The sequence below is a fragment of the Bombus vosnesenskii genome, unplaced genomic scaffold (genome assembly GCF_011952255.1).
Source record: "Bombus vosnesenskii isolate JDL3184/JDL3185 unplaced genomic scaffold, Bvos_JDL3184-5_v1.1 scf7180000013602, whole genome shotgun sequence".
In the NCBI taxonomy this organism is placed as follows: domain Eukaryota; kingdom Metazoa; phylum Arthropoda; class Insecta; order Hymenoptera; family Apidae; genus Bombus; species Bombus vosnesenskii.
In genome coordinates, this window is record NW_022883142.1 from 39,882 (window position 1) to 53,554 (window position 13,673).

General features: G+C 37.8%; 1 non-coding gene across 1 annotated transcript; it reads right to left on the bottom strand.

Annotated features, from left to right (window-relative positions):
* Window positions 1-8,334: 8,334 nt before the first annotated feature.
* LOC117238686 lies at window positions 8,335-8,453 on the bottom strand. The gene has a single exon (XR_004494247.1). It is a non-coding gene; the product is annotated as a 5S ribosomal RNA (ribosomal RNA).
* Window positions 8,454-13,673: the final 5,220 nt, after the last annotated feature.

Sequence of the window (13,673 nt, forward strand, 5' to 3'; positions counted from 1 at the left end):
GTAACTTTCTTCTTCAAACTCTTACCGAATAATTTAGTTAAATGGAAGACCTCAGCAGGGTTAAGTGTGGGTATTCGCAAGTAACAAGCATTATAAAAAGTTTTCATCACTTTGATTACTCCTTTATGGGCAAACATGCAATCCGTTTCTTTTTTCATTTATTTAATTTGTACGTTACAATTTGGCTTGGACGCGTTGCCGTTCTTTCCTTGTATTTTTTTTTTTTTTTTTTTTTTTCCTTTTTTTGAGTACTTGCCGATTTCTTCTTTGACCATTGGTATTTTTAGGTCTTGCGTATATCCTCGTTTCTGATATTCCATGGGGCGTTGACTACTGTTCTGAGTATTTTCTAGAAGCGATTCTGGTTTAGTTACCTTATTATCCTGGTTTTGGATATTTTCAATTTACTTTCTATGCTGAGTTTACAGTTTCGACTAGTTAGCCAGTACGTCTGTCTCCTTTTTATCCGTATTTTGTCTATAATTGATTTGGTATGTTGCTTTCATGTAAGTTATGAGTCCAAGTGGAGTCTTAGTATTTAACTTGCTTTGTTTGTGTTATGTGCGTGCCATTCAATCGGATATTAGGTGGTTTCCGCTTTCGTATTGTAAATGTAATGTGGTTAAATTGACTGGGGTTTGCTTTTATCTTGCAGTCATTTTTCTATTTTTCTGATACGTTCTGGTAGTAATATGTTAAGTTTATGTTGTCTATATGTTAAGTCTATATGTTTAAGTTTATAGTTGGCGAGACTTAAGTTTTGCACGTCCTAGCAACGTGCACATCTTAAATCTTACAGATGTCCTTGAAACTTAAATTTTGAATGTTCTCGGAACATCTCTCCCGAAAGTCCTACGAATAATTCTTAAAGTTTATATTTCGAATATTTTACTAATATCCATTTCGTAAATCTGAAGAATTAAATATCAGATGTTCTAAGAACAACCGTTTTGTAGGTTTTACAGATAGAAATATCACTTTACAAATTAAATTAAACATTTACAGATTGAACCACAGATATTGCAAGAACAACCGTTTTCTAGGTTTCACAGTTAAGTTTTGAGTGCTGAAATGTTTTTAGAACATTCATTATAAAAGTACAAGGTTTCCGATTCCATGAATTTTTCCAATTTCCGCAAAGCTTCCATGTTTAGGCTATACACGCACTAGAAATTCTAATTTCAGGAAGTAGTAATGCAATAAATTGTGGCGAAATTGACGCGAAGAATCGGTGTCTAACTATTCATAGTTAGAACAAGATGTTCTGGAAAGATATGCTGCCAGACGAAAGTAAATGATTCCCTATTCAAAAGTAAGTCCAAAATGTACAATGACAATTTTTGATACAAAGTTTTGTTTTCGGAAAAATTGACGCTGAAGTTTCGTCGAGTACGCATGCACTTGAAATTTAACGATATCAATCTGTTATGATAAAATTTCTGCATATCAAGAAACGTGACTTCTTTTAGCTTTAAAACATGCAACAATTTATTTGTACGTCTATGAGAGAGTGATACAATGTATGACAATGGTCGCGTAATGCTAAAACATTGCATTTTCTCGATTACTCGATTATAGATTATTAAAAATAGATTGTCAAGGAAAGTAAAAAATATTGGAAAAATAAAAAAAAGAGCCAACACCACACGGAGTTCCCAGGCGGTCACCCATCCAAGTACTATCCGTGCCCAGCGCTTCTTAACTTTCGTGATCGGACGAGAACGAGTGCTTTTTTTTTTTTTTTTTAAGATGTTGAGGTGATATGTCGTGATAGGGTCGGAAGGAAAACTCAGATTTACTCAACGATAAATGTTTATTCACTGTAATATCAATGAGTACACTTGGCGCAGGACTCGCGATTATATTCGGTTCGCGAATGCGCGGTTATAAGTTCGAGCTTGGATAGCTATGATTCGAGATGCGCTACGAGTGCGGACAATGATTGCACGAGATGTCGAGAGCTTAGGTAATTATTCGACTCGAACCGTGTAAGTATAACGATCGTGATATGTTGACTCGCTGTAATAGACTGACTTTTTTGTCGCGATGCTGCTGCGGAGGAAGACTGCGTTGGGATGTGTCTAAGGATGCGAAGGCATCGGATTCGTTGAGAAAAGCTTTGGTTCGGAAAGTGAGGGAAATGAAATGTACGTTAATGTTTATTGGCTAATTCGTGTTGGTCGTTGGAAAAGGATGCTAGCTGCCCTTGAGAGGGTGTCGCTAGCGGGAAGCATCGTACGTGAGAGATAGCAGATTTCTCGCGTGTCCCCGTGGTAGGTGGTCGACTTCGAGACTGATAAACAGAGACTGTTTGTCTCTTTGGAGGACCTTAGCTAAAATAAATCCCAAGATTTATAGCGGTCCTTAGGCTAGCTGGAAATATTCGGTACGAATGTATCGGACATCTGGCAATCATCTTGTCCGCAGGTATAGGGTCTTTGTGTCGTGCGTCACGCGACGTGAACTGTTGGGAAGTTTACTGTCAAGTGCCGCCACAATGTTTATTAAACCCAAGATACAATTTTAAATACATTTTGGTATTCACAATAAACGGTGAATTTATGTAATGATATCTTAGGCAAAGGTACCGATACGCAACGGTACGACGTAGCCATGCTATAATATGTGTCGGCGCTTTACATTTTTCCTGATTAATATAATTTTTTGGTTTGAGCCGCTGGAGGGAGCGAAGCTTCTATATGATTTTGTTTTTATTTGTTTTTACTGTCCTGAAAACTGGGTCGCAAAACAGGACGCTTCGGTAGTATATTTTTGGGGGCTGTGAAATTTTGGGGAGGGGTGGGATGAGGGGAAGGGGGAGGGGGATGTTAAATAGGTTTCTTTTAAAAGAAAGAGAATTACAATAATTACAATGTTTGCACCTGTGTTGTACGGGGGCAGAATTGAGTTTTATCGGTTCAATGGATTTTCTCTCTTATTTTATTATGGATTCAGTATCCACCAATATTTTTTTGTATTTTTTCTATATTTGTCTTTAGTGTCTTTCAGAGGGAGGGCCATGTTGTATCTCCACCTAGTGTCTGCGGTCTGTCCATTTAGGTTTTCTTCGTGAAGTATAGTTTTGATCCCTATTTTTCTTTTTCTTTTTACGTGATAAATTATTGGAATATTATTTTGGTCCTGGAGGTAGTTTTTTTCGTCAAGGTATAGGAAAGCTTCTGGCGGGATGTAGCCTGTTGTCAGAGTGTTTTTGTAATATGCGTCATTTGGAAATAAGCAACTGAAGATTAAACTATTTTCTTTTATCTTTGCCGCTTGCGCGAAGTGGTTTCTTATTAGCTTTAGGATGTGACAGTCTATGCGGTGAACGTTGGCTAGGTCGTATATTATTTTGTTTTTTATATATTTTTTGAATCCGCTGTGTTCGGATCTGTAAGTACTCAAGCAAGCCCTGATGCATTTTCTTTCGAATATGCGAATTTTTTCCATTTGGGAGGCTGATATGTTGTACCAGATTGGGCAGCCGTAGGTTATGATCGGTCTGATTAGCGCTTGATAGCATAGAATTTTTACTTTGCTGTCGAGATGTTTGGAGTAGAATAGTTTTTTTATTTTCCAGAATGCTTTATTGGCCTTGGTAAGTTGAATTTCGGTGTGCTGCTTGTAGTTTAATTTATAGTCTATGTTTACTCCCAGGTATTTTACGCAATTTTTGTGTGGTATGAGAGCCCCTTTGTCTGTTTTTTCTCTTAGTTGAAATTTTTTGCAGTATTCTCTTTCTATTGGGCCGATTTCACTTGACTTGGGTCTAAACAGTATGGTTTCGCATTTGCTTATTGTTGCGCATTGTTGATTTTTAATTTCCATGCGTGGTAATAGTCGTTTATTTTCTCAAAAAGTTCTTGGAGTTTCGTTTTTATTGTTTTGATTTTGCGGCCTGTTACGTAGATGATTAGGTCATCTGCGAAGGCTATGGAGCGTTCATGGGTGGATGTATTGAGATTAAAGAGATTTAGTAAGTCACTGTTGTAAATACTGAAAAGTAACGGGGAATTTACTGCACCTTGTTGTAGACCGTTCTTTATGGAGAATTCTTTGCTTGATGAGTGTGAACCTTCAGTCATTACGAATGTTCTGCTTGTGATCATGTCCCAGACCATTTTAGTCAGGTGTTTAGGGAACTTCTTTTTGTTCAGTTTGTATATGAGACCTGGGATCCAGACTGTGTCGAAAGCTTTTTCGAGGTCTATTAGACAGGCGGCTACTCGTTGTTTTGCGTTTAGGGCCCAGCAGATGTCCGACGTGAGTTTGTTTATTGCGTGGATTGTGGAGTGTTTGTGTCGGAAGCCGAATTGGTTCTCTGGGATTATGTTGTTTTTTGTGCAGAAGGAGGTTAGGGGGTTGTTTATGGTTATTTCAAATACTTTGCTTATGTTGGGGAGGAGACTTATGGGTCGTAGGTTTGCGGGCGAGGAGCCGTCTTTGTTTTTTTTTGTTATGGCTATCAGTTTGGCTTTTTTCCATTTTCTGGGGAAGTATGTGTTGTTTAGAGCATTGTTGAAGAGTACCGTGTAGTACCATTTTATTTTGTTCGGTAGGCGCTTGAGTAGGGTGTTTGGGATGCCGTCGAAGCCGGAGGATTTTTTGTTGTTTAGTTTGGAGAGGATTGTGTTTAGTTGATTGTAGTTTGTGAAGTAGTTTATTTCTGGATCTGGTTGTTTGGGATTGTCTGCGGTGTTTTCGTTTGAGAACGTGCAGACTGTTTTGTTTAGCATTTTGTCTTGTTCCATTTCATTTTTGAGTTTGTTTGTTTCGGCGATGATAATTCTGTTTAGTTGTTCTCGGCCCATGTGTTCGTTTTGCGTATGTATTTTGGAAAAGTGGGTGCCGATGATGTCTAGTTTTTCTATTGTTTTGGGTATTATGAAGTTGCCCTCGGTGTCTTTGATGGTGTTGTGTATCGTTATACCTGCTTCTTGGATGAGGGAGGCATTTTCTGGGGGGCAATTTGAGAGGTGGGATGGGGTTTTGTTCTTTTGGTCTAAAGATTTGATTTATTTGTGGGAACATGTTGGCTGAGTCGTTTTTGGAGATGTTTTTTATTTTGTTTGTCCAGTAATGGTTTATAGAAATTGCGAATTCTTGTTTCAGTTGCGCTTTTATTCTGTGTAGTAGGAACTTTAGGAATTCTAATTCTTCTCTTTTGTCGTAGGAATAGTTGAATTTTATATTGTTTATTTTGGAGAGTATGTAGCTTTTATCTCGCTGTAGATCTTTTATTTTATTGTTTATATAGGGCTCGCATGAATTTTTTTGTTTTATGATTGGCACGGATTTTTGGAGAGCGATTTGTGTGTGTTTTTCTATTTCGTCTAAGAATGAGTCGATTTGTCTGTTTGTTAGGTTGACGTTGTTGTAGATCTTTAGGTCGCAGTTTTGTTCGAGTGTGTTTTGGAACTTTTTCCAGTCTGTCTTTTTGTAGTTGTACCTGGGTGTCTCGGTCTGGGTTTCGAGTGTTAGGAAGTCAGATGTGTTTTTGTTAATTTGAAATACTAGGGCGTTATGGTCACTGTCATAGGCTAAGGTTTTTACGGTGTTATTTGGACGTAGGTTTTGGAATTTTAGTCGCGCATCTGCTAGGCATATGTCCAGGTATGAGCCTCCTTTTGGGTAAGAGGGTAGCTCGGAGCTGTATAGGTTTGTTTTGTAGCGGATGCTTTTATTGTCTAGCCAGTTTCTAATGAAGTTGCCTCTCGTGTTGTTTATTTCGTTTTTCCAGCTTGTATGTTTCGCGTTAAGGTCTCCTGCTATCATATAGTAGTTTTCCGGTTTGTTGAGCTGCAAGAGTTCGAAGAGATTATTGAATTCGTAGTTAAATTCTTTCTGGTTTCCGTGGGTTGCGTAGGCTGCAGTGATGAATAAATTTTCCTGATTGCCTATTTTTATTTTTATGATCGTTGTTTCTAAGGTTCTGAAACTTGTTATTTTATCAATTAGGATCGTTTTGTATTTTATAGGGTTTTTTTTTTTTTTTTTATCTTTTCTTGATCGCTGTTCCTCCTCCTTGACTGGCGTTCGGTCTGTCGTGTCTTATCATGGTGTAGTTTTTGAAGTGTACATTGTGTCTTTTGTTTAGTTTTGTTTCTGAGATGAGTACCATATCGGGGGCTTCTTTATTTATTAGGGTTAGCATACTGTATCTTTTTTGGTTTGAAATTAAAGAGTTAGCATTTATTGCAATTATTTTCAGATGTTTTGGGTTAAATTTATGTGTCTTTTGCTGTGATTGTCGGTTTGGCGTGATTTGGTTATTCGTCGTCTGTACTATTGAAAGTGCTGAAGATGGCGTCGAACCTTTCTTCGTGCGTTGATAGTGTATTTTTTATTTCGTTTAATTGCATTTGTTGTTCTTTTAACGCTTGGAGAATACCTTTTTTAAAGTCTTCGATAACGTTTATAATGTTTAGATGGGGGGAGTTATCGATTGTGATTGGGCTTTGGCTTGAGCGCGGATCTAAGTTTGCTGATTGTGATGTGTTTTTGGTTGTTTGATTTGCTTTTTTGTTTGCTGTTTCACTACGTCAGAGAACTTTAGTTCTGGGACGTATTTGCGGCTTATTTGGGCAATTCGTTGTGTCTTTGCTTCTTTGTCTTTTTTGAGTTTATCGGCTAGCTTTTTACGAAGCTCTACGAGTTTGGGGCAACCTTTGTATGACGCGGGGTGTCCGTAGTTTTTACAGTTGACGCAGAATATTTTGTCTTTGGTTACTGCGTTTTCCCTTTTTATTTTGCAGTCGCCTGGGCCACGGGGCTCACTGCATTTAACACAGCGGTAGTTTAGGTTGCAGTTTTGCGCTGTGTGGCCTAGTCGCTGGCATTTGTGGCATTGAGCTATGTCATCCTTTTTTCTTTTTTTTTTTTTTCCCATTTTATCTTGTAGTAGTTAAAATAGTTTATTTTTAGTAGGTTGCTTGTATTGCTGTCGGGGGATAGCTGTATTATGTAAATTGGGAGCAATATGTTGTTCTCCCTTGATCTTTTTGTCGTGAATCGTGTGACTTTTAATGAATTTTACGTCGTCAATGTGCAAGGCTTGTAGGTCTGTAAGTATTTCTGTTTCGGTGTAGCTATTGTCTAAACCTTTTAACAAGTATGTATGGTGTTTCTCTGTTTCGGGTGTATACGTGTAGAAGGTTGTGTTAGCTGAGAGGAGAGTTTGTTTTGCTTTATGGAAATCGGGTAGGTTTTGGAGGTAGAGTGCGTGTTTACCTGCGTGTATTCTTTTAATGTGAAATTGTTTAATGTCCGCTACTTTCTCTATGAGCGTTACGGTGTCCTTGGGGTCTTGTAGGATTATGTTGATGGGTGGCGGCCTGTTGTCTCTTGTGGTGGGTGGGGTGCTCGTACGCTCCTTCGCGGAGCATCCGGTGGGGCGTCCGTCAGGTGCTCGGTCCCCCCTTGGCGGTGTTGGAGGCGCCGGGCCTCCTGGGTTGTACGGTGGGGTGCGTCGCCCCTGCTGCGCCGATTGTTCCGGTGGCGTGGTGGGACCGTGTCTTCCCGTTTTGCCTCGTAATCTTTCGTTTTTCTTTCTTATTTGATCTAGCGTTGAGTTCCAAGTGGAGTAGTTTGATGGTCCCGGTTGCGGATGAGGCTCTGGTTCAGATTGTAATTTCGTTAGCCTTTTCTTCTTGGCTGGGGTGATAATCTACAACTGTGTTTCCTAGGATGTTTGCTAGACTCTTTGCCCTGGCAACCAGGTTAGGTTGTGGGTTGAGTTTCCGCGTCTTTTGAGCGGGGAGTCTTAAGATACTGTTGATTTCCCTGGCTGTTTTATGTGTAATTATTTTTCTCTTGATGGCTTTTTTTATTGGGTCTACGGTGGGTTCCGTTTCGTTGCTCTTGGCTTCGTTATCGGTGGCTTTTATTTTTTTGTACAGTTTTATTTTGTCTTATCTTATTTTATTTTCTTTTTGTTCTTATTTGTATTTATGGAGATGATGTGGATGCAGTATTTTTCACTTTTTTGTCGCTATTTTGTCACTTGATCCATCTACTTTAGTGGATGTTAGTCTACTCCGACGCGCGCTCCGAGGGGTCCGTCCCGCTCGGTGGTCAACAGTCGACTGTGACGAGAACGAGTGCACTCAGCGCGGTATGAGCGTTGGCTGAAATTAATAGTTTTCTTATTTGTTTTCCATGGTCAAAAAATAGAATATTTAAAGAAACATAGGTGTGTGCCAAAATGAGAATGATACAATATGCATGATAATGATCGCGTAATGCTAAAACATTTCTCTTTCTCGATGCTTCGATTGTAGATTATTAAAAATAGATTGTCAAGAAAAGTAAAAAAATATTGGAAAAATAAAAGAAAGCCAACACCACACGGAGTTCCCAGGCGGTCACCCATCCAAGTACTATCCGTGCCCGGCGCTGCTTAACTTTCGTGATCGGACGAGAACGAGTGCACTCAGCGCGGTATGAGCGTTGGCTGAAATTAATAGTTTTCTTATTTGTTTTCCATGGTCAAAAAATAGAATATTTAAAGAAACATAGGTGTGTGCCAAAATGAGAATGATACAATATGCATGATAATGATCGCGTAATACTAAAACATTTCATTTTCTCGATTATTCGATTATAGATTGTTAAACATTGTTTGTTAAGGAAGCCGAATTGATTTTTTATTAGGATTACGTTATTTTTTTTTTTTTTTTTTTTTTTTTTGTTCAAAAGGAGACTAGGGGGTTATTTATGATTATTTCGAATATTTTGGTTATGTTGGGTAGGAGACTTATATATCGCAGGTTTGAGGGTGAGAAGCGGTCTTTATTTTCTTTTCCTTTGTGATGGCTGCTAATATTATTAAAGAGCACTGTTTAATATCATTTTATTTTGTTGGTTAACCGTTTGAGCAAAATGTTCGGGACGTCGTCGAAAGCGGATGATTTTTTATTGTTTAATTTAGAGGAAATGATTTTTAGTTGATTATAATTTGTAAAGTAGTTTATTTCTGTGTCTGGTTGTTTGGGGTTGTCCGAGGTGTTTTCATTAGAGAATATGAAGACTGCCTTATTTAGCGATATGTCTCGCTCTATTTTATTTTTCAGTTTATTTGTTTCGGAGATAATAATTCTCGACCCAGGTGATCGTTGTGTGTGTCTGTTTTGGAAAAGTGAGTGCCGATAACGTATAGTTTTTCCGTTGTTTTACATGTTGTGAAATAACTAGACTCCATGTTTTTATTGATGTTCTGTATCGCTATACCTGCATCTTGGAGGAGGGGAGCTTTCTCTGGAGGTAGTTTGAAAGAAGGGATAGAGTTAGATTCTTTTTACCTAAAAATTTGATTTGTCTGTGGGAACATGCTAGCTGAGTCTTTTTAGACATATTTTTTTTATTTTATTTATCTTCTCTTTTTGTCGTAAGAATTTTGTTGTACTTTAGATTGTTTATTTTGGATAGTACGTAGCTTTTGTCTCGTTGTAGCTCGTTGTTGCTCGCTTTCGCAGTCAAGGCGCTATTTTAGAAGGGTACTCCAATAGCTAAAACGATTCTCTTCAACATTCGTAGCAGTATTTCTAATTTCCTACGCTACGAGTTTCTTGTAAGGATAATTGACGGATTTTAACGGCCCGAGCGGTCGAGCGCCACTACTTACCCAATTACATCGAAGCCTCGCATTCACCCAGGTATCGTTCACGCTCTTCCAGCGAAGGATCTGCCCCGCACTTGGAGCGTATTCACGCAGTAAACGCCATCTTGCGGGCGAATATGCCGCGTGACGATTTTCTTGAAAACCAATCAGCGTGCGTATTTGGGGTCCTCCGTTTCGAGCCTTGTTGGAGTCTAACAACGGTATCGGCAGTCTCGTTCGAGTAGTTTAATCGTGAACATGTAGCAGCGAGTCAGTTTCCGTGCGTTCGAATCGCTAAACGTGGACCAAAGAACCGTTTCAATCTCTTAGCGCTCTTCAAGCGCTCGTGCAGGTGAAATCGTTTCGTCAGTCGCAACGCAAAAGTGATACTTTTCTGTGCTAGCTTCTTCGATGAGTCAATATCTTGAAGCATTCGTGGACATGGCTGCAAGCGTTGGTGGAGACAGAGTCGTTCCATCAGGCGTGACGATCAGTGGACAGTCCTGTGCGAAATCTTCAATTGTGAACAGTATCTCCAAGCATACGCGAAGGTAAGTATCATTTTAGTGAGCGAACGATTAGTAAACCGTCTCGTGCTGGTCTTTCAATTGCGAGCGGCATCGTCACGCGTGTATCGTTAATCATTCGTATCGTCGTACGATAATTCAGTCGCATTCGTTCAGTCGTACATCGCGTCGCGGCATTCGCTTCAGTTGCTTCCTATCGCATAATCGTCCGCAGTAAGTATTCCTAAATTTCGTCTTAATCGTCGAAAACAATTTGAAACTTTCTCATTGTTTGTTCTTTTTTTCTTTTTTTTTTTTTTCCAGTTTTAACTTCGTCAATTGTTCTTCGCGCATTGAGTCATTACTCTCCCTCGTAAATCTGTCACCCAAGATTAATTCGACGGGGAACGAGTTACAGAACGCGGTATCGTCCGATATCAGAGACACGCGCGCATGTTAGACGTATCGTTGTTTCTTTAACCGATTGAGTACCAAGCAGCGTGATCGCGGTGTTTAGATTTTATGTCGAAAAGTCCCAGTACATTTGAACGCTACGGACGACTGACGGTATTTTGTGTATTTCATTGTTATCTTAATAATTTTTATTGAACAAAATTTGGAATGTTTATAAACTAATAGTACGCATATATAAAAATATAGATGTATTTCATAAAAATAACACATATGACGAGCGCTATTGTGCCGCTTGTTTCTCTCGCAATCGATTAAGAGGTTATCCTGCCGTTCCGGACTTTTCCACTGTCACGTAAAATAACAAAATAAAAAAGAAATTTGAGGTGAAAAATAAAAAAAGAAAACTTTATTTTTTTGTTTTCTTTCTAACAACAATACACTTTACAATCTACTTCTGAACTCTAGGCGTGACTTTCTAAGACTGACTCTTATAATTTTACTTTCGATCGGATCCGATTACTTTCTTTTGTCATCCCTCAACATCCCCACCGTCCATGCATTTGCTAGGCGTCCGCGATCGTTGCCACGTGCTCTTTCTTCTAGAACCTTCGGTGGAAGGACCGTTGGGATGTTGATGGTTCATTAGGCACTTCAGCGATATACATTGTCGCCGAGTGCCGCCACATCTTTATCTCTATCGTCAGTCCGTCGGATTTGAAGTATGCCGATCGTGACACGACCGTGGTTTTTCAAAGACCCCTGGGGCTCGAACGGTTAAATTATGTCAATATTATCAGCAAATAATTATTTTTCTATTTACTCTATATGATTTTCGAAACATTGAAAGATCACTATTACTCGACTACTTCAATATTGATTACGATACTTTTTTAATTGCGGTTAAATTTGTCACTACTGGTGTGAGAGACTGTAAAATTGATTCGAAATAGTATTTTACAGAGACTGATGAAACCGATGAGTTAGATATTTATATAATTAAAAGTTATTTCTATTTCTGAATTTTCTTTCTGAATATTTCTTTTAAATACTATCTTAAGTAGTTGTTGGTCTACAGTACGAATAAAATATTTTGAATATGTAGTAAAAAATAAACTATCTTTATTTTCACAATGTGGTATATAAAATAAAGTATTTTATCTTTGTATTGTAAATAGTGTTTAAAATGTTTCTTAACGATGAAAATAGATTAAGCAGAAGAAGGTTAATATCAGGATGCAAGAAACCAAAATATTTAGAAATTAAATTCATGTTGTTTTTAACCCTGCTGCGGTCTCCGGGTCTCTTTGTTCTTACTGCTCTCCTTTCTTTCTCTAAGAACTTCTGTATTCTTTTGAACGTATAGAGCAAAATTTTATCTGACTCTTGAAACCGACATATTTGAGAAAAAAAAAAAAAAACGCGCGATCGTAGCAATATTTAGGGAACGCACTGATACAAAATTATATTATAAGGCGGTAATATGACCCGCGTAGGAAAGCTGCAAAAGAAATAGCAGAGAGTGTTATAAATACATTGGAACATTTCAAAGAGAAAATAAGAGTTTGTAAAAATTTCACTAATGCCAAAATTTTCTTTGCGATAATAGAATGTACCGGTTCTTTGCAACGAAAGTTATTATGAAGGATATAGTAACGTACCGCTACATTTCCCCGGTCCTTAGTTAGAAGATAAAATAAAGAAAAACGAATCTTTGTATGCAAAGGTAACTTTCTTCTTCAAACTCTTACCGAATAATTTAGTTAAATGGAAGACCTCAGCAGGGTTAAGTGTGGGTATTCGCAAGTAACAAGCATTATAAAAAGTTTTCATCACTTTGATTACTCCTTTATGGGCAAACATGCAATCCGTTTCTTTTTTCATTTATTTAATTTGTACGTTACAATTTGGCTTGGACGCGTTGCCGTTCTTTCCTTGTATTTTTTTTTTTTTTTTTTTTTTTCCTTTTTTTGAGTACTTGCCGATTTCTTCTTTGACCATTGGTATTTTTAGGTCTTGCGTATATCCTCGTTTCTGATATTCCATGGGGCGTTGACTACTGTTCTGAGTATTTTCTAGAAGCGATTCTGGTTTAGTTACCTTATTATCCTGGTTTTGGATATTTTCAATTTACTTTCTATGCTGAGTTTACAGTTTCGACTAGTTAGCCAGTACGTCTGTCTCCTTTTTATCCGTATTTTGTCTATAATTGATTTGGTATGTTGCTTTCATGTAAGTTATGAGTCCAAGTGGAGTCTTAGTATTTAACTTGCTTTGTTTGTGTTATGTGCGTGCCATTCAATCGGATATTAGGTGGTTTCCGCTTTCGTATTGTAAATGTAATGTGGTTAAATTGACTGGGGTTTGCTTTTATCTTGCAGTCATTTTTCTATTTTTCTGATACGTTCTGGTAGTAATATGTTAAGTTTATGTTGTCTATATGTTAAGTCTATATGTTTAAGTTTATAGTTGGCGAGACTTAAGTTTTGCACGTCCTAGCAACGTGCACATCTTAAATCTTACAGATGTCCTTGAAACTTAAATTTTGAATGTTCTCGGAACATCTCTCCCGAAAGTCCTACGAATAATTCTTAAAGTTTATATTTCGAATATTTTACTAATATCCATTTCGTAAATCTGAAGAATTAAATATCAGATGTTCTAAGAACAACCGTTTTGTAGGTTTTACAGATAGAAATATCACTTTACAAATTAAATTAAACATTTACAGATTGAACCACAGATATTGCAAGAACAACCGTTTTCTAGGTTTCACAGTTAAGTTTTGAGTGCTGAAATGTTTTTAGAACATTCATTATAAAAGTACAAGGTTTCCGATTCCATGAATTTTTCCAATTTCCGCAAAGCTTCCATGTTTAGGCTATACACGCACTAGAAATTCTAATTTCAGGAAGTAGTAATGCAATAAATTGTGGCGAAATTGACGCGAAGAATCGGTGTCTAACTATTCATAGTTAGAACAAGATGTTCTGGAAAGATATGCTGCCAGACGAAAGTAAATGATTCCCTATTCAAAAGTAAGTCCAAAATGTACAATGACAATTTTTGATACAAAGTTTTGTTTTCGGAAAAATTGACGCTGAAGTTTCGTCGAGTACGCATGCACTTGAAATTTAACGATATCAATCTGTTATGAT